A 22,244-nucleotide genomic window follows, 5' to 3' on the forward strand; every position below is an offset into this window, starting at 1 on the left:
CTTATGTGTGCTAAAAAAATGGTGTTCAAAAGCGATTTATTGGTTTTTGCTTAGGTGAGCCAAATTTATCAACCCCCCTGTGATAGTATGATAAATATGTCACACATAAGCAAGTCCAAAGCCCAAAAAAAAAACATGAGTACAGAACTCGCTTACCAAAGCAACGATGATGAATGTCCCCGATAGATTTTATGAAAGACAGAAGGAGAGCATTATCCCTCCCTTTATCCCATCCCTTTATACGTTATTATCGCATAAATATTTCTTTTCACAGCCTACTGATCTACATCTGAGGCGGTCAATGGAATCTCTGCTTACTGATCTTCATCATGTGATATCCTTCGTTGAATTCAACATTCTCGAACACTCGTGTTATATTCGTTATGTTGGACTTCTGGATTTTTTTCCTGACGTAATAGACTGTTCCTGAATTTGGCAATCTGCTTGTTGTTTTCTTTCTCTTTTTATTTTCTATTTATACTATTTTTCAGTTATTTAAATTGCCAAAGAAAGAGGGTGTGGCTTATTATGCAGTGCCTTATATTAGCTAAGCTGCATCCTCATTGGTTATGGTTATGTATAGCACACTTGGTTGTACACCCTCATTGTAAAGTTTTTTGCTTCACACTGATGTTAAACGTTTTAATGTTGCTGCTATAATTTGCAGTAAAGAAAGAATTGCATATAATGCTCGCCTCCTGTCTTCCATAAAATCTATATTTTCCGTCTCCAAGGATAGGAAAATCTCCAACTTTTACTCCAAATTCTTTTAGCTCTTGTCTGCAATAAAGAGTAAAAAGAGGGAAGCGTTATTTTTGTAAAGCATTTTTTTCAAGTTCCAAAACTCTGTGCTGATTTTATAATAATATATTTAGAAAAATTTCTATCAATCCCAGAAAGGGAGGAAGGAAATGGATTTCCCTCCCCGTCAATAAAACCTTCAACCTTCTGATTCAGGAGCAATCTCTATTCCAAGAAGCGTCACATTTACACCTGATGGCCTCGATATTACGTGGACAAGACAAAAACCTTCTTCTTAATTTCATAGATTGCCACTTGACTACAGTTCCCTTAGACAGCTCAATCACAGCTAGTCCGGAGGTCGAAGGCGGTTGTCTTTCAGTGCCCGGCGGCAGTGGGGGCACCTACCTGATCGGCGGCGCAGGACCAGGAGAGTCGGCGCGGCATCCAAGCAGCAGCAGAAGGTACGGACTGTTTACCTCCTGCTGTTGCATAACCACAATTCCCAGCATGCACTGAAAGTCAAAACGCATGCTGGGCATTGTAGGCAGGCAACAGCTGGTGGCACACAACTACAACTCCAAGCATGCCCTTTTGCTGTCTGTGCATGCTGGGAGTTGTAGTTATGCAACTGCTAGAGCCATTTCTTTACTATGAAAAAGTGTGCCTCCAGCTGCTGTATAACTACAACTCCCATCATGCGCGGACAACCGAAGGGAATGCTGGGAGTTATAGTTGTGTGTCTCCAGCTGTTGCATAACTACAACTTCCAGCATGCCCTTCGGCTGCCAGCGCATGCTGGAAGTTGTAGTTATACAACAGCTAGAGGACATGGCGGTTTTACAGTAAGTTTCCCGCTCAGAGTTTGTGTTGCGGAAAATTTGCCATGGCTCAAACTTGTAGCAGGAAACTCATTGTAAATCCAACTGTGTATATTACAGTAAAAACATTGCATTACACTACACTTACACAAAATAAAGAGTAAAACACTACATACACACACACCTTTACACAGTTACTCCTCGCCTCCCCCCCAAAAAAATAGTACGGCACTGATTCCTAACCAGGGTGCCTCCAGCTGTTGCAAATTGACTGTCCAGGCATGCTGGGAGTGGTAATTTTGCAACAGCTGAAGGCACCCTGTTTGGGAAACACTGCCGTAGGGTATGCAAATCCCTAATATCGGCCTCAAATGCGCATGTAGCTCTCTTTGGAGTCCTGTCGTATTTCAAGGCAACAGTTTAGTTCCACATATGGGGTATTTCCATACTCGGGAGAAGATGTGTTACAGATTTTAGGGGGCTTATTCTCCTTTTATCCGTTATGTAAAAGAAAAGTTGGGGGCTACACAAGCATGTTAGTGTAAAAAAAATTACATTTTCTACACTAACATGCTTGTGTAGCCCCATACTTTTAATTTTCACAAGAGGTAAAAGGAGAAAAAGACCCCCAAAATTTGAACTGCAGTTTCTCCCAAGTACAGAAATACCCCATATGTGGACGCAAAGTGATCTGCAGGCACATAACAGGGCTCAGGAGTGAGAGCGCACTATGTACATTTGAGGCCTAAATTGGGGATTTGCACAGGGGTGGCTGATAGTTGCAGCGGTTCTGACATAAACGCAAAAAAAAAAACACTCACATGTGACCCCATTTTGGAAACTAAACCCCTCACAGAATGTAACAAGAGGTGCAGTGAGCATTTATACCTCATAGGTGTCCTGCAGATTTTGTGAACAGTGGTCCGTGAAAATTAAACATTTTATTTCTCATTTGCACAGCCCACTGTTCCAAAAATCTGTCAAACACCCATGGCCAGTTTTAGGCTTAGTGTGGCCCTGGGCAAAATCAAAAGTGGGGCCCCAAAAGTCGTAATAGTGCACTAACCAGATTTGCACATTTTTGGTCACTTCAAATACCATAAAAATATCTAAAAAGCAATTGAAAAGTCCCATCAAAAAAATATGGTACTGATAACTACAAATCACAGCGCAAAAAATTACCCTCATACATCCCCATATACAGAAAAATGTTATAGGGATCAGAATAGTACAATTTTATATTTTTGTATAGTTCCCCCACATTAGGTTGGCAGTATAGTTCCCCCACATTAGGTAGGCAGTATAGTTCCCCCATGTTAGGTTGTAGTTCCCCAACATTAGGTTGGCAGTATAGTTCCCCCACATTAGGTCGGCAGTACAGTTCCCCCACATTAGGTAGGCAGTATAGTTCCCCCATGTTAGGTTGTAGTTCCCCCACATTAGGTTGGCAGTATAGTTCCCCCACATTAGGTTGGCAGTATAGTTCCCCCACATTAGGTTGGCAGTATAGGTCCCCCCACATTAGGTTGGCAGTATAGGTCCCCCCACATTAGGTTGGCAGTATAGTTCCCCCACATTAGGTTGTAGTTCCCCCACATTAGGTTGTAGTTCCCACACATTAGGTTGGCAGTATAGGTCCCCCACTTTAGGTTGGCAGTATAGTTCCCCCACATTAGGTTGTAGTTCCCCCACATTAGGTTGTAGTCCCCCCACATTAGGTTGTAGCTCCCCCACATTAGGTTGGCAGTATAATTTCCCCCACATTAGGTTGTAGTTTCCCCACATTAGGTTGGCAGTATAGTTTCCCCCATATTAGGTTGGCAGTATAGTTTCCCCCACATTAGGTTGTAGTTCCTCCACATTAGGTAGACAGTGGACCACACAGACATACAGCCTTCAGCCATATACAGTGTATGGCTGGAGGCTGTATGTCTGTGTACTGCCCCACTTCAGTGCTCCGTCCACCTCTCCTCCTGTCAGGGGTCACGATCTACTGCTATGGCCTATAGGCCATAGAAGTAGGTCCCGGGACCAAAGGAGCGGTGGTCGAAGCACTGAAAACGTGCCTCTGGTAACTTACCAGGCCACCAGCGCGCGTCCTCCTTCACAATGCTTCGAAGCTCCGCTCCTCCGTTCCTATGGGCGCACGCACGGGCGTCAGTGATGTCTTTGCATGCGCAACCTCCCGGCGGCCCCTGCATTTTTAAAGTTAACGTGGGGCCGCAGAAAGGTAACCGGGATATCCTTGTGTCCCAAAAAGATTTTTCGGGACACAGGGATGTCCCGAATGTGATGGGGGCCCCCTGCGGGCTGCTCAGTGGCAGCCTGCAGGGGCCCTCCTGCAGGATTGGAGCCCCTGGCAATTGCCCAGTTTGCCCAGCCTTAACGCTGGCCCTGCAAACACCAGTGGGATTTAAATGCTCACTTCACTCCTTGTTACATTCCTTGAGGGATGTGGTTTCCAAAAAGGGGTCATGTGGTGGTGGTGGTGGTAGGGGGGAATCCACTGTTCTGGCACCCTGGGGGCTTTGTAAACGCACATGACCCCCGACTTCAATTTCAGCCAAATTCTCTATCCAAAAGCCCCATGGAGCTCCTTCTCTTATGAGCCCTGTTGTGTGCCCGCAGAGAACTTTACGTCCACATATGGGGTACAGTGATCCCCCGACCTACGATGGCCCCAACATACGATAATTTCACCATATGATGGCCTCTCAGAGGCCATCGCATGTTGAAGGCAGCATCAACATACGATGCTTTTGCATGTCGGAGCCATTGCATAAACGGCTATCTGGCAGCGCAGACTGCTTCAGCTACTGATGGATAGCTGGTTAATGTTCCCCGTGTGCTCTGGTGAGTGTCACTCACCTGTCCCTGCCGCTCCAGACCATCCTCTTCTGCATAGCCGTCGCTCTCCTTCGTTGTCATCATGCCACCACGCACGCCGTCCCTTCATCAAATAGGAGCGGCATGTGCAGCTATGTGATTATGGCATTGGAGAACGACTATCCAGGGCAGAAGTGACGGTCCGGATTGGCGGGGACACGTGAGTATAACATTCTATATTACTATCGCACGGATCCCTCAACATACGATGGATTCAAGTAGCGATGGTTCATTTGGAACGAATTAAACTTCGTATGTTGAGGGATCACTGTATTTCCATACTCAGAAGAAATAGGTTTCCAATTTTTGGGGGGCTTTTTTTTTCCTATTACGCCTTGTAAAAATGAAAAATTTGGGATAACATTAGCATTTTAGTGAAATATCAACATTTTCATTTTCACGTTCAACTTTAATTTACCAAACAGCTAGCTGTGGGATGTTAACCCCTTTAAGGACCAAGCCCATTTTCACCTTAAGGACCAGAGCGTTTTTTGCACATCTTACCACTGTCACTTTAAGCATTAATAACTCTGGGATGCTTTTACTTTTCATTCTGATTCCGAGACAGTTTTTTTCGTGACATATTCTACTTTATGTTAGTGGTAAATTTCCCCGATACTTGCATCATTTCTTCGTGAAAAATTCTAAACTTTGATGAAAAAATTTAAAATTGAATTTTTTTTTACTTTGAAGCTCTCTATAAGGAGAATGGACATTCCAAATAAATTATATATTGATTCACATATACAACATGTCTTCTTTATGATTGCATCATAAAGTTGACATGTTTTTACTTTTGGAAGACATCAGAGGGCTTCAAAGTTCAGCAGCAATTTTTCACAACATTTTCAAAATCGGAATCCAGGTTTGAAGTGGATTTGAAGGGCCTTCATATTAGAAATACCCCACAAATGACCCCATTGTAAAAACTGCACCCCTCAAAGTATTCAAAATGACATTCAGTAAGTGTGTTAACCCTTTTGGTGTTTCACAGGAATAGCAGCAAAGTGAAGGAGAAATTTCAAAACCTTCATTTTTTACACTCCCATGTTCTTGTAGACCCAGTTTTTGAATTTTTACAAGGGGTAAAAAAAAAAGGAGAAAAATCCTCCCAAATTTGTAACCCAATTTCTCTCGAGTAAGGAAATACCTCATATGTGTATGTCAAGTGTTCGGCGGGCACAGTAAAGGGCTCAGAAGGGAAGGAGCGACAATGGGATTTTGGAGAGTGAGTTTTTCTGAAATGGTTTTTGGGGGGCATGTCACATTTAGGAAGCCCCTATGGTGCCAGAACAGTAGAAAAACCCCCACATGGCATACTATTTTGGAAACTACACCCCTCAAGGCACGTAACAAGGGGTCCAGTGAGCCTTAACACCCCACAGATGTTTGACAACTTTATGTTAAAGTCGGATGTGTAAATGAAAAAAAAAAATCACAAAAATGCAGTTTTTCCCCCAAATTTTACATTTTTACAAGGGGTAATAGGAGAAATGACCCCCAAAATTTGTAACCCCATTTCTTCTGAGTATGGAAATACCCCATGTGTGGACATCAAGTGCTCTTCTGGCGCACTACAATGCTCAGAAGAGGAGGAGCACCATTGAGCTTTTGGAAAGAGAATTTGTTTGGAATGGAAGTCAGGGGCCATGGACATGCTCAGTGGACCCCCCCCCCCCCCCCACATGTGACCCTATTTTGGATATTACACCCCTCACAGAATTTAATAAGGGGTGCACAAAATTCTGTCAGACACCTGTGGGGTGTACATGCTCACTGCACGTCTTATTACATTACATGAGGGATGTAGTTTCAAAAATGGGGTCACATGTGGGGCGGAGTCCATTATTCTGGCACTATGGGGACTTTGTAAACACACGTGACCTTCAATTCTGGACAAATTTTCTCTCTATAAACCCAATGGTGCTCCTCTTCTGAGCATTGTAGTTCGCCCGCAGAGCACTTTACATCCACATATCGGGTATTCCCTTACCCAGAAGAAATGGGGTTACAATTTTTGGGGGGCATTTTTCCTATTTTCCCTTGTGAAAATGAAAAATTTAGGATAACACCAGCATTTTAGTGAATTTTTTTAAATTTATTTAATTTTTTTATTTAATTTTCCCATCCAACTTTGTGGGGTGTTAACGCTCACTATACACCTTGTTACGTTCCGTGAGGGGTGTAATTTCCAAAATGTGTTCACATGTGGGTATTTATTTTTTTGCGTTAATGTCAGAACCTCTGTAAAATCAGCCACACCTGTGCAAATCACCAATTTAGGCGTCAAATATACATAGTGCGCTCTCACTCCTGAGCCTTGTGCGCCCACAGAGCATTTTACGTCCACCTATGGGGTATTTCCGTACTCAGGAGAAATTGCGTTACAAACTTTGGGGGTCTTTTTTTCCTTTTACCGCTTGTGAAAATAAAAACTATGGGGCAACATCAGCATGTTAGTGTAAACATTTTTTTTTTTTTACTCTAACAGGCTGATGTAGCCCCCAACTTTCCTTTTCATAAGGGGTAAACGGAGAAAAAGCCCCCCAAAATGTGTAGTGCAATTTCTCCCGAGTACGGAAATACCCCATATGTGGCCCTAAACTGTTTCCTTGAAATATGACAGGGCTCCGAAGTGAGAGAGCACCACGAGGACATTTGAGGACTAAATTAGGGATTGCATAGGGGTGGACATAGGGGTATTCTACGCCAGTGATTCCCAAACAGGGTGCCTCCAGCTGTTGCTAAACTCCCAGCATGCCTGGACAGTCAGTGGCTGTCCGGAAATGCTGGGAGTTGTTGTTTTGCAACAGCTGGAGGCTCCGTTTTGGAAACACTGCCGTACAATATGTTTCTCCTTTTTATTGGGGGGGGGGGACGACAGTGTAAGGGGGTGTATATGTAGTGTTTACCCTTTATAATGTGTAGTGTAGTGTTTTTAGGGTACATTCACACGGGCAGGTTTACAGTGAGTTTCCCGCTACGAGTTTGCGCTGCGGCGAAAAATTCACCTTGCCTCTATTTATGTTGAGAGCCTGTACACCCGCATCCCACATGATGCGGGTGTACAGGCTGTCCGTGAAATTCTCACTGTGACTGACAAAACCCCTGAATTTATTACTTTTGTTACGGAGGCCCTACAATTCATATTGGCACACAATGAGTTTAGAGAAGGAGATATTCGGTATAGACAGGAGACCGGGACTGCGATGGGCACCCCGGTCTCCTGTACATACGCCAATTTATTTCTTACAGCGTTTGAACGCCGGTACGTGTTCTCTCATAGCAACCCTTATGTGTCCAATATAAAGTTGTATTTGAGGTTCGTCGATGACTTCCTAATCATATGGGAGGGAGGTTTGAAGCTTTCGTTTCCTACTTGAACACGACAAACCTAGAAAATATGTTATTTACATCTGAATTCGGTGACACTGAGCTTACATTTTTAGACGTTAAACTTGTTGCACAGGATGCTGTCCATGTAACTTCTTCTATGGGGCAAGACAATTCGCCCCATGTTTATGCGTTTTCGTGAGCATATTAGGTCTATTCGCACCGGTGTTGGTGCACCTAGGTTGATTGCCCACGTGGAAGAAGTTCATGGCAGTGACCCTAAGACCCTTAGATTTTCTGGCATCGAAAGGGTGCGGGCTCTACCTAATGGAGGTGACAGACATGCCGCTCTCTTGAGAAGAGAGGCGGCTTGGATACTAAAGTTAGATGCTACCGAACCCTTAGGTCTCAATGACGGGGTGGAATTAGTTCCTTTCCTCCAGCATTGAGACCGTTCTAAAACTGTCACTAGGTATACTACAGTGAATGCACCAATATTGCTTTGTGATTTTTTCTGTCCGTATGTAGCGGTTTCAATGTTTATTTTTGTTTGTTGTTACACGTTTCTTTTGTTTTTGTCACATGATCCTTTGTTATGACACGTGATTCAAACGCCGCCTCCTGGAGCGCTGATAAATAGCGTCACCGACAGGGGCCGCGTTTGTATACCGACTGGAAGAAGCGCCTGAGCGGCATGAAACAGTCTGTTCCGGTCTCTCCCCACCCGCCTCCACCCTACACCAGCCTCCACCCTACACCAGCCTGTCATACCTGACACGAAGTGAATAAAGCATATTCTTTGGATGGTGAGTGCAAGCTTCTTCTTTCTTTGTTTCCAGCCACTGTTTATCACTCATAGCTTTGCACCACCGCTACCAAGGATTCCTGTACAGGAACGTCAGCCTTATCCACACCATATCTAAGCCGTATGCCTTAGTCTAGCAGTGCTGGATAACCTGCTCTTTCTTTCTAGTTTTCTATACAGTGCTCACATCTCTGCTCTGTACTCCGGACAGTGATATGAATAGAACATCACTCATTCATATTTCCCTCTGAGAGCTGTGATTGGCTGCAACCATCCGGCCAATCCCCACTCTGGGTGGAAAATATGAATGAGTGATGTTCTATTCACATCACTGGCCGGAGTATAGTTCAGAGATGTGAGTGCTGTATAGAGCCACTCCGCATCTCTGCTATATTATGGATGATTGCATCGCGTGATATGTCTATTAGTTCAGGTACTACTACTCCCATCATGGAAACAGTCTATTCCATGCTGGGAGTAGTAGTACTACCTAAAAAATTTCAAAAAATAGAGGAAAAAAAAGTGAAACACACACACTTTATTAAAAATTAAATAAACAAAAAATTTAAATTTCATTTTTTCCATCACTACTGCATCCTTTTTTTTTTTTTGGGTACCCAACAAATTTTGGGTACCAAAAAAAAAACGCCAAAGGGGCCAAAAATGCAATTTCCACACAAATGAAAAAACACCAGACGCAGGAAAAAAAAATTCTGTCGTTTTTTTCAAACCAAAAAACGCAGGACAAAAAATCAAGTAGAAACTTATCCTCAGGCCAAAATGGGCTTGGTACTTAAGGGGTTAAAGGGGTACTCCCCTGGAAAAAAAAAATTCTTCAAATAAACTGGTGCCAGAAAGTTAAGCAGATTTGTAAATTACTTCTATTTAAAAATCTTAATCTTTCAGTACTTATCAACTGTTGGATACTACAGAGGAAATGGTGTAGTTATTTTTAGCCTGACCACAGTGCTCTCTGCTGACACCTCTGTGTTAGGAACTGTCCAAAGTAGAAGCAAATCTCTGTAGCAAATGTCTCCTGCTCTGGACTGTTCCTGACAAAAAATTAGATATTGGCCCTGATTTACTAAGAATGGAGTGTAGTTTTCTTTGTGGGTTTAGTTTCCTGACAGGTATTTTACCACGGTATTTACTAATGTTTCCCTAAGTTTTGCTTTTTTATACCTGCTCTGAGCTGTGGGGTTTTCCTCAGCTCAAATCCACTACATTTTATGTGGAAACATTAGTAAACATGTTGGGATTTTTCGAAAATTATGGGAACATGCACCTTTTTCTAATTCTAAAATGTAGAATTGGTCGGGTTTTTTGAAATTTTGGCACAGGCACAATCTGTGACAGATCCGGCCATGTTTTCAATAGTATATCAGGGCGTCTATAGGTTTTGTTTTATTTTACTATTAGTAAAATTTGTTACAATTTTCCTCTTCTGACCCCTATAACTCTTTTTCTGTATATGGGGATGTATGGGGCCAATTGTTTGCATCATGATCTGTACTTTTTATCTGTACCATTTTTGATGGGACGTTTTGATAGCTTTTTATTCATTTTTTTCTGAGGTGACCAAAAAATACGTTATTCTGGAATTTTGGAAGGTTCACGCTGTGCACTTTCCAGTAAAAATGATATGTTTTCTTTATTCTGTGGGTCAATATGATTAAAATGATACCCATGATATATGCTTTTCTACAATTGTTTCTAGAGGTAATAATCTTACACAGAATATGAGCCTTTGTGACCACCTTACCATCATATCTCTAAGATTCAAAAGACGCTGTCACAAAGTTGCAGGAGATCGCATTCCCTCTAGTACTCTTATTGCCAGTATATACGTAGAGTCTCTTTATATTGTAATGACCTTAATTATAGATCAGCCCCAAGAAGATGTTACATAATCATCAAATGTATTGGCTCTTTTGATGAAAATAGCTGTAAAATCCCTGGCATTTTGCAGAAGTATTGTCCTTTATTAACATGCAATCCTGATTTGAAAAGATGTGATCTCACCCATTCCATCAGTTACATATCGCCGTGGGTGGAATTTTAAAGAACAATGACTTTAAAGCTTTTATGCTGAGAAGTCTCACGCTATTTGGTTGAGATCTTTAATGAAAGGCTCCTATCCTTTAGGATGTTATACCTTTTGTCAGTACATGCAACCGACTAAGGACTTTATCTATCCTGGTAATAATCGTAAATACACAATTTAGGTATTCATAAATTGTCTGACTATGGGAGGAATTTATGTAGCCCAATGTACATGACTAGGAATGTGCATTCCCCAATACAAATTGGGGTAATTTGAGAAAAAAAATGTTTTCCTACATTAAGGGGTCATTCACACTACAGAGTCCATTGAGGGGTCAATCACACTACAGAATCTTTGCTTGAGATCTTCATCAGAGATTCCATTGGTAGTCGGCACTAGCAGAACTAACCAACTCTAGGACCGATCAGACATTCTGCTCAGAAAAGGACTGCTCCATAGACTGCAATGCATTTTCGATCGCATTGCGAGTCTGGGATCTGAAATTCCGTAGTGTGAATAGTGCAGCAGAATTCCTTTAAAAACAACAGGATGCTGCTGAACCGTATTTTTCGTAGCAGAACTCTAATGCTCCAACTACAGGACGAAAATACGTAGTGCAAATAAGCTCTTAGATGCATGGTGGATATACCAGCTTTGAGCCTTTAAGGAGTACTCTGGTGAAAAACAAATGTTTTCAAATCAGCTGGTGCCAGAAAGTTAAAAGGATTTGTAAATTACTTCTATTAGAAAATCTTAATCCTTCTAGTACTGTCCAGAGTAGGAAAAAATCCCCATAGCACACCTCTCCTGCATAATATAGCTTTGATATTAAGCATAAATATATGCAATATCAAACTTAATATTATGCGTTTTAATAGTCAATTGCTCTGGTCCAGTATGTAGCGCAAGTGTGTGTCTAGTGCAGCCATACCAATTCTGTCACGATAAATACCTGCACATGTAGTATACATGATGGAATAGAGTAATAATTGTTAAAAAAAAAAAAAAAAAAACACCAATTTCATCTGTAAAGACATTTCATGAAAGTTAACTTTTATGTAAATTCAAAATAGAGAAAAAAACAGACATGGTTGAACATCTACAACATGCACAGTGATCTAAGGCTTCTCAGCAAAATTTATTAAACTAACAAGTCGTTAGTGTACTTAACCTCTTAAGGACCCAGGACGTACGGGGACGTCCCCGCACCCTGGGCTTTAAGGACCCAGGACGTCCCCGTACGTCCTGGCGTTTTCCGGTCTCTGCCGCTCGCCGGGCAGAGATCGGAACCGGATGCCTGCTGAAATGCTTCAGCAGGCATCCAGGGCAAACGCCGAGGGGGGCCATGCGATCTGCGGCGATACCGGGCTGATCGGGTCTCTGGGACCCGACCACCCGGTAATTTCGCATGATCCCGGCTGTCACAGACAGCCAGGACCATGCTGGAGTATAGGAGCGAGGTGGCAAGCCTGCCTCCTCCTCCTATTCCCTGCGATCTGTCGGTTAGTTAACCGACCAATCGCAGGAGGGGGGGCGGTTACTTCCTCCCGTCCTTCCCGGCCCCTTGAAGTCCGGAGAGGACGGGAGGAAGACCAGAGGACGCGGCGGGGGACGGGGGAGTGCTGGGGACCGGCCCCGATACTTACCTCGTCCCTGAAGACCCGGATCCCGGCGATGAAGATGGCGGCGGCGGCGACAGGTGAGTTGATCTTCAGCCGCGGTCGGGCCCTTTACAGCAATGCACGTCGCCGTAAAGCGACATGCATTGCTGTATTGGGACCCTGTAAACTACAACTCCCAGCATGCTCAGACAGCCCTCGGCGTCTGGGCATGCTGGGAGTTGCAGTTTTGCAACTTCTGGAGGTCCACAGTTTTTGGACCACTGTGCCCTTCCAGATGTTGCAAAACTACACATCCTCAGCATGCCCTTACTGTCCAGGCATGCTGGGAGTTGTAGTTCTGTAACATCTGGCCCTTCAGATGTTGCAGAACTACAACTCCCAGCATGCCTGGACAGTTTTGGCATACTGGGAGTTGTAGTTTTGCAACATCTGGAAGGGCACAGATTGGGAACCACTGTATTAGTGGTCTGCAAACTGTAGTCCTCCAGATGTTGCAAAACTACAACTCCAAGCATGCTGGGAGTTGTAGTTCGGCAACATCTGGCTCTTAAGATGTTGCCGAACTACTACTCCCAGCATGCCTGAGAATGTTTGGGAGTTGTGGTTTTGCAACAGCTGGAGGCACACTGGTTGGGAAACATTGTTTCCTAACTCAGTGTTTCCCAACCCGTGTGCCTCCAGCTGTTGCAAAACCACAACTCCCAAACATTCTCAGGCATGCTGGGAGTAGTAGTTTTGCAACAGCTGAAGGTCCCCCCCCCTGTGAATGTACAAGGTACATTCACATGGGCAGGGGCTTACAGTGAGTATCGGGCTGCAAGTTTGCGATGCAGCAAATTTTGCGCGGCAGCTCAAACTCTCTGTAATCCCCCGTCCGTGTGACTGTACCCTAAAAACACTACACTACACTAACACAAAATAAAATAAAAAGTAAAAAACACTACATATACACATACCCCTACACAGCCCCCCTCCCCTCCCCAATAAAAATGAAAAACGTCTGGTACGCCACTCTTTCCAAAATGGAGCCTCCAGCTGTTGCAAAACAACAACTCCCAGTATCGCCGGACAGCCGTTGACTGTCCAGGCATGCTGGGAGTTTTGCAACAGCTGGAGGCACCCTGTTTGGGAATCACTGGCGTAGAATACCCCTATGTCCACCCCTATGCAAATCCCTAATTCAGGCCTCAAATGCACATGGCGCTCTCACTTTGGAGCCCTGTCGTATTTCAAGGCAACAGTTTAGGGCCACATATGGGGTATCGCCGTACTCGGGAGAAATTGCCTAACAAATCTTGGGGGTCTTTTTCTCCTTTCACCCCTTATGAAAAGGTGAAGTTGGGGTCTACACCAGCATGTTAGTGTAAAAAAATAAACTTTTTACACTAACATGCTGGTGTTGCCCTATACTTTTCATTTTGAAAAGAGGTAAAGGGGTAAAAAGCCCCCCAAAATTTGTAATGCAATTTCTCCCGAGTACGGAGATACCCCATATGTGGGCGCAAAGTGCTCTGGGGGCGCACAACAAGGCCCAGAAGGGAGAGTGCGCCATGTACATTTGAGGTGATTTGCACAGGGGTGGCTGATTGTTACAGCGGTTTTGACAAACGCAAAAAAAAAAAAAAAAACACATGTGACCCCATTTCGGAAACTACACCCCTCACGGAATGTAATGAGGGGTGCAGTGAGAATTTACACCCCACAGGTGTCTGACGGATCTTTGGAACAGTGGGCTGTGCAAATTAAAAATGTTGTAAAGACCACTGTTCCAAAGATCTGACAGACACCAGTGGGGGGTAAATGCTCACTTTATCCCTTGTTACTTTCCTCAAGGGGTCTAGTTTCCAAAATGGTATGCCATGTGGGGGTTATTTTGCTGTCCTGGCACCATAGGGGCTTCCTAAATGCGACATGCCCCCCTGAGCAAAATTTGCTCTCAAAAAGCCAAATATGACTCCTTCTCTTCTGAGCATTGTAGTTCGCCCGTAGTGCACTTCAGGTCAACTTATGGGGTACCTCCATACTCAGAAGAGATGGAGTTACAAATTTTGGGGGGTATTTTCTGCTATTAACCCTTGCAAAAATGTGAAATTTGGGGGGCAAACACACCTTTTAGTGATTTTTTTTATTTATTTTTTTACGTATGCAAAAGTCGTGAAACCCCTGTGGGGTATTAAGGCTCACTTTATTTCTTGTTACGTTCCACAAGGGGTTTAGTTTCCAAAATGGTATGCAATGTTTTTTTTTTTTGCTGTCCTGGCACCATAGGGGCTTCCTAAATGCGACATGCCCCCGAGCAAAATTTGCTCTCAAAAAGCCAAATATGACTCCTTCTCTTCTGAGCATTGTAGTTCACCCATAGTGCACGTCAGGTCAACTTATGGGGTACCTGCATACTCAGAAGAGATGGGGTTACAATGTTTGGGGGTATTATCTGCTATTAACCCTTGAAAAAATGTGAAATTTTGGGGGGAAACACACATTTTAGTGAAATTTTATTTTTATTTTTTTACATATGCAAAAGTCGTGAAACCCCTGTGGGGTATTAAGGCTCACTTTATTCCTTGTTACGTACCTCAAGGGGTCTAGTTTCCAAAATGGTATGCCATGTGGGGGATTTTTGCTGTTCTGGCACCATAGGGGCTTCCTAAATGCAACATGCCCCCCAAAAACCATTTCAAAAAAACGTACTCTCCAAAATCCCCTTGTGGCTCCTTCGCTTCTGAGCCCTCTACTGCGCCCGCCGAACACTTTACATAGACATATGAGGTATGTGCTTACTCGAGAGAAATTGGGCTACATATATAAATATACATTTCTCCTTTTACCCCTTGTAAAAATTCAAAAATTGGGTCTACAAGAACATGCGAGTGTAAAAAATGGAGATTGTGAATTTTCTCCTTCACTTTGCTGTTATTCCTGTGAAACACCTAAAGGGTTAAAACGCTGACTGAATGTCATTTTGAATACTTTGGGGGGTGCAGTTTTTATAATGGGGTCATTTGTGGGGTATTTCTAATATGAAGACCCTTCAAATCCACTTCAAACCTGAACTGGTCCCTGAAAAATTGTGAGTTTGGAAATTTTGTGAAAAATTTGAAAATTGCTGCTGAACTTTGAAGCCCTCTGATGTCTTCCAAAAGTAAAAACACGTAAATTTTATGATGCAAACATAAAGTAGACATATTGCATATGTGAATTAAAAAAATAATTATTTGGAATATCCATTTTCCTTACAAGCAGAGAGCTTCAAAGTTAGAAAAATGCTAAATTTTCAAATTTTTCATCAAATTTGGGGATTTTTCACCAAGAAAGGATGCAAGATACCACAAAATTTTACCACTATGTTAAAGTAGAATATGTCACGAAAAAACAATCTCGCAATCAGAATGATAACTAAAAGCATTCCAGAGTTATTAAATGGGCACTGTCATGAAATAAAAAAATTGATATGTTGTAGTACTTAAGTACTACAACATATCTCTAATATAGTTTAATTAAAAAAAGTGATTTTAAACCAGTTTAAAATCACTTTTAAATTCGGCCACTAGGGGTCGCCCTCCTAGTGGCCAAATGCATTCGGCAGTGACGTCACTACAGAATTTCGTCTCATTTGAGCCTGGCAAATGAGTCGAAATTCCAGTCACTGCGGTGCTCGCTCCCGCCTGTCAATCAAACAGGCGGGAGCGAGCACAGTGAAATCCAGGGCTGCGCATTGGCTCCCTGGACTCTCACACTGGCCGCCTCCCTGCTGCATATTCTCCCTGCAGCAGGGAGGCACATGGCTCTTACCTCTGCTTACAGCCCCGGCTCCAGTGGGGATACGCCACCTCCTCACTGCTCCTTGCAGCTGTGTCCTGTCATTGCCGGGGGGAGCGCGTTATATGGAGCAACAAGTGTATGCCCGGCTTCCTGTCATGCTCCTACACTCTGGTAACTCTCTCTATGGTTCTGGAGGACTTTCAATCCTCCAGAAACATAGAGACAGTTTCCAGAGTGTACGGGCATGACAGGAAGCCGGGCATACACTTGTTGCTTGCTACGGACCCCTGCTCATGGTCCGGCACCGGTGAGGGGGAGGGGGAGGGGGGGGGGTGCGATGCGATATTGGTCGGGGGCTGGGTGTCTTCCAACACAGGGTGCCTCCAGTTGTTTCCCCACTACAACTCCCAGCATGCCCTGACAGCAAATAGATGTCAGGGCATGCTGGGAGTTGTGGTGGTGAAACAGCTGGAGGCACCCTGTCCTGAGAACTATGGGCGGAACTCGGCCCCCAGCAGGCATCAGTGACGTGGTGCCTGCTGGGGAAGTCTGCCTGGTAGTGAGCACACTACCAGGCAGACAAAATGCCATTTTTAAGATAATAAAAAAAAAAATAAAGGCAGGGAGGGGGTTAGGGATAGATGGGCAATAGGCAGGGACAGAAAAAAAAAAAGAGGATGGTGGGAGCTACCCTTTAATGTTTAAAGTGACAGTGGTCAGATGTGCAAAAAATGGCCGGGTCCTGAGGTGTAAAATGGCTGGGTCCTTAAGGGGTTAATGATCATGAAGTGCAAGCCCACTAGCCACCTCACACTACTTGGTCAGCACTCTGCCCCTCACCCTAGCCCAGACCTATATAAAATGGCAGAGGCTGAAAAGGGCCCCTATTCTTTTTGGAAGTCTCACAGTCTTTGGCTGGGAGTGCATGGTAAGTCAGCTTTGTCACCTGTTCACAATGGTGCTGCGCTGTGCGACGTCCATTGCTGCCATGGCGCCGCGTCTGTGGGGAGGCGCAGCCCAGGGTCTGGTCAGGCAACACTGCCGCTGCTCTGCCTGTGGGTCGTTCCCCCTGTGGGCACTGGTGTTGTGGGGGTGGTGGTCGCTGGTCAGTGCGGCGCCATTTTATGCTAGGGATTTTAGGAACCCGCTACTTACAGGTGGGCGTGACGTGGCTAGCAGGCTTGCACTTCATGATCATTAAAGGGGTATTTCGGCTTTAGACATTTTATCCCCTATCCAGAGGATAGGGGAAAAGATGTGTGATTGCGGGAGGCCCGCCGCTGGGACCTCCCCCGCGATCTTCCTGCAGCACCCGCATTATGTGCAGAGCTGTGTCTCCATGCTCAGAAACTGGAAATTTTTGGGACTGGAGATGTGACGTAACGTCACGCCCCTCCATTCATGTCAATGGGGGCGCAACGGCCGTTATGCCCCCTCCCACAGACATGGAGGGAGGGGGCGTGACGTGATGTCACAAGGGGGCGTGGCATTACGTCACGTCTCCAGTTCTGAAAACTTCTGGTTGCCGAGCCTGGAGACGCAGGGACCCCCCACGATCAGACATCTTATTCCTATACTTTGGTATAGGGGATAAAATGTCTAAAGCTGGAATACCCCTTCAAGTACACTAACAACCTGTTAGTTTAACTGGTTAACGACCATGGACATGTATGCTCGTCCATGGGCCGTTAACCGGGTATGGTGCGGGCTCCCAACTCGAGCCCGCGTCATACCGGCCGGCCCTTAGCTGATTCTTGTAGCTGAGGGGCGGCGTTAATAGCCAACATGCGGCTGGCTATAAACCCTTTAGATCACCACTGTCAAAGCTGACAGCAGCGTCTAAAGAACCCTGTAAACGCTCCCTGGTGGTCCAGTGGGGTGGATCGCCCCCCGCAGCGCGATCGCGTGGGGGTGTTGGGGGGCTAACTTTTCCTGTGCAAGTTCCGGCTTTCGCATTGATAAAGCCTTGCAGGACCAGGCTTTATCAATCGAGTGCAGATCACACAGATCAATGTGGTTCTATGGAACCACATTGGTCTGTATGTGGAATCCAATGATTCCTCCTAAAAGTCCCCTAATAAAGTGTAGAAAAAAGTTTATTAAAAGTAATAGAAAACACACATTAACCCCTTAACCCCTTCCTTATTAAAAGTTTAAAACACCCCCTTTTCCCAAATTCTATATAAAAAATATAAAAACATAACAAAAATAAACATATGTAGTATCGACGCGTGCGGAAATTGCCGAACTATAAAAATATATTGTTAATTAAACCGCATGGTCAATAGTGTACGTGTGAAAAAATTCCAAAGTCCAAAATAGGGTATTTTTGGTCATTTTTTTGTACCATAAAAAGTTTATAAAAAGCGATCAAAAAGTCCGATCAAAGCAAAAATGGTACTGATTAAAACTTCAGATTACGGCGCAAAATATGAGCCCTCATATAGCCCATATGCAGAAAAAGAAAAAAGTTAAAGGAGTCAGAGAAGGACAATTATAAATGTATTAATTTTCGTGTATGTAGTTATGATTCTTTCCAAAAGTATGACAAAATCTAACATATATAAGTAGGGTATCATTTTAATTGTATGGACCTACAGAATAAAGATAAAGTGTCATTTTTACCAAAAATCTACGTAGAAACGAAAACCCCCAAAAGTTACAAAATTGTGTTTTTTCTTCAATTTTTTCCCCATTTCGTCGTAGATTTTTGGGTAAAATGACTGATGTCATTACAAAGTAGAATTGGTGGCGCAAAAAATAAGCCATCATATAGATTTTTAGGTACAAAATTGAAAGGGTTGTGATTTTTAAAATGTAAGGAGGAAAAAACTCAAGTGCAAAAACAGAAGAACGCTTGGTCCTTAAGGGGTTAATAAATGTTGCTGAGAAGCCTTAGATCACTGTGCATGCGACCATGCCTGTTTTTTTGTCTATTTGAATTCATAAAGTTACTTTTTAGTCTGCAAATTAGTGATGGGGAATTGAGGGTTACAGTGATCATGTTATTGGTCTATTGTATATAGTTCTTTAGTGATTAGCCCTTCATCCATAGGTCTCTTGCATTCATAAAATCTACTGGTACGGTCTGACAGATGGTCACATTAGGCTACTAGCCAACCTGACATACCTTGTCCATTCTTTAGGATCACCTGCAGTTCGGTGGTTTCCGACCATGGCTTTCCTCCTCCATTCACATCTGGTTTCTTTACAAACAGATGAGTCCAGGTAATGACAGGAAACTAAGCTTATTTTAAGAGGCATGTTACTTGGGATTGAGTGAAATTCTGACAGCATTTGACTACTGACCCTGATCTTGTTGCTGATTTTGCCTACAGTCTTACCTTTGCCTTCTGCATCGTCTACCTGGTTCCAACTTTTAGCTTTCTCCAGCAATTGTTCTGGTTATCCTTTGACTTATCACATACGAAGTGATTTAATGGGGTCATGACTATTCTGTGAGCCTGGGTATGCTCCTGCAGCAAAGTCCCTACCTATTTAAGGGTTATAGGGATGAAGACCAGGGGGACCTTAAAGTTCTCACCCCAGTCTAGCCTATTTCAGTTGGTTTGCAACCTAGAGGACTCACATTTTAGTCTGTGACTGTAACATATTGGTATTAAAAGGGATTAATAACACGTTATGATCAAACACAATCGTGCCCCTATATAAATAATTTTTGAAGTCACAAACTTGCCACATGCATGACCCCTTTAAGAGATTGATCAGACAAGATTCCAATTTGCAAAGGATGGAACAGTTTAACTTATTTTTTTTTCTTCAATATTTCAGTCCAACAAAAATTTTAAAACTTCATAAGAGATTGTTTATTGCAACCATCAATAATTTATTAAAAGAAGCTGCAAACAAAGATGTGATGGAATATATCCAGGCTAGTAAAGGTTAAATGGGTTGCATACAATAGGAAAAATATAGCTGCTTTATTCTGAAACCGTTCCACACTTGTTTACACATAAAGTGTTGCATTTCAGCCCTATTTCTTTGTGGAACATCACTGTAATAACAGACACAACCCATGAACCAAGCTGGTGATGTTTTCTGCAGTTGTTGTCCCGCTCCAGCTTGGATATAAGGATATAATGGCTCCAGTTCAAGGCATAATGGCTCTAGTTCAAGGCATTGCACACAGTGATAGAAACAATAGTAATTCAGTCAATATAGGACTAAAAGCTTCTTTCTTTATTAACAGACAAACAGCTTCCAGATAAAGATTTGGATGTTTTTTTTCCACATTAAAAAAAGTTTATAAATATATTCGTGCTCTAACAGTCATGAAGCATTTTTAGGATTCTAAGTTTAGCTGGTAAAGTGTTGGTTAATGAATTTAAAGGGTTACATTTTCTGGAACGTCTCTGGCGACATTGCAAGAATTGTCAGATGTATGTATACAAGCATCTGGAAGAAGCTAATACTGCATTGAGATTTACTGCAAAAAAACATCTGAAATTGAATATACAGTATGTTGCCAGATAGTTTGGGTGGAGACCCCTTAGTAGCTTTCCAGAATTAGTTATTTTAACTGATCATGGAATGTGAAAGTAAGGGGAGAGTCATTACGAAAAGACAAAGGAAATATCTAAGGGTAAGCGGGTTGCTATGGCGTCTATCCTTCATGCAATTCCAAAAGTGCATAAAAAAACAAAAAACATGAATGCGTGAGTGGCTGAATAGTCTTTGGCAGCCTTTCGTCTAGCAGAATAGAGAATTTCAACAATACATTTTGGATTTGCGCTATTAACCCTTTAGCCCGAACAGCTGACAGGACAGCGGGAGGGCCCCTACCTGCCTCCTCGCTGTCCGATCGCCGAATGACTGCTCAGTGCCTGAGATCCAGGCATGAGCAGTCATGCGGCAGAATCGTTGATCACTGGTTTCTTATGAGAAACCAGTGATCAATGATGAAGATCAGTGTGTGCAGTGTTATAGGTCCCTATGGGACCTATAACACTGCAAAAAAAAAGTGAAAAAAAAGTGAATAAAGATCATTTAACTCCTCCCCTATTAAAAGTTTGAATCACCCCCCTTTTCCAATAAAAAAAAACACAGTGTAAATAAAAATAAACATATATGGTATCACCGCGTGCAGAAATGTCCGAATTATAAAAATATATAATTAATTAAACCGCTCGGTCAATGGCGTGCGCGCAAAAAAATTCCAAAGTCCAAAATATTGCATTTTTGGTCACTTTTTATATAATTTAAAAATGAATAAAAAGCGATCAATAAGTCCTATCAATGCAAAAATTGAACCGTTAAAAACTTCAGATCACAGCGCAAAAAATGAGCCCTCATACCACCCCATACACGGAAAAATAAAAAAGTTATAGGGGTCAGAAGATGACAATTTTAAACGTATTAATTTTCCTGCATGTAGTTATGATTTTTTCCAGAAGTCCGACAAAATCAAACCTATATAAGTAGGGTATCATTTTAATCGTATGGACCTACAGAATAAAGATAAGGTGTCATTTTTACCGAAAAATTTACTACGTAGAAACGGAAGCCCCCAAAAGTTACAAAACGGCGTTTTTTTTTCAATTTTGTCGCACAATGATTTTTTTTCCCGTTTCACCGTAGATTTTTGGGCAAAATGACTGACTTCATTACAAAGTAGAATTGGTGGCGCAAAAAATAAGCCATCATATGGATTTTTAGGTGCAAAATTTAAAGAGTTATGATTTTTTAAAGGCAAGGAGCAAAAAACGAAAATGCAAAAACGGAAAAACCCCTGGTCCTTAAGGGGTTAACTTACTTACGTCGGCCTTACACTGGGGACTGGAACGTCGTACAGCCGTCAGCCTATCACCGGCCACAGCGATGTGATAGGCTGATAGCCGGCTTCTTACATGACAGTGTGCTCAGCCTATCACTGGCTGATGGGCGGGACATCGCTCCGGCCGATGATAGGCTGACGGCTGTCCGACGTTCCCGTCCCCAGCATAAGGCCGACGTAGGTAAGTTAAAGTTTATTTTCTTTATCTTTTGCAGCCCGGGCATAGGCATACAGCGTACAGCTGTGGTCTCAAACCTGTGGACCTCCAGATGTTGCAAAACTACAACTCCCAGCATGCCCGGACAGCCAACGGCTGTCCGGGCATGCTGGGAGTTGTAGTTTTGCAATATCTGGAGGTTCGCAGGTTGGAGACCACTGGCGTACAGTGAGTTCCAGCACCAGCGGCCCCCAACAAAGAGGAGGAGGGCAGTGCTTG

At 43.2% G+C, this 22,244-nt stretch overlaps 1 long non-coding RNA gene across 1 annotated transcript; it reads right to left on the reverse strand.

The window, feature by feature from the left end:
* Positions 1-287: 287 nt before the first annotated feature.
* LOC130358745 (uncharacterized) lies at positions 288-16,170 on the reverse strand. Its single transcript, XR_008889641.1, has 2 exons — positions 16,045-16,170; positions 288-780 (listed from the first exon to the last, which is right to left on the reverse strand). It is a non-coding gene; the product is annotated as an uncharacterized LOC130358745 (long non-coding RNA).
* Between the last annotated feature and the right edge of the window lie 6,074 nt (positions 16,171-22,244).

This window comes from Hyla sarda, chromosome 2 (assembly GCF_029499605.1).
Source record: "Hyla sarda isolate aHylSar1 chromosome 2, aHylSar1.hap1, whole genome shotgun sequence".
Lineage (NCBI taxonomy): Eukaryota > Metazoa > Chordata > Amphibia > Anura > Hylidae > Hyla > Hyla sarda.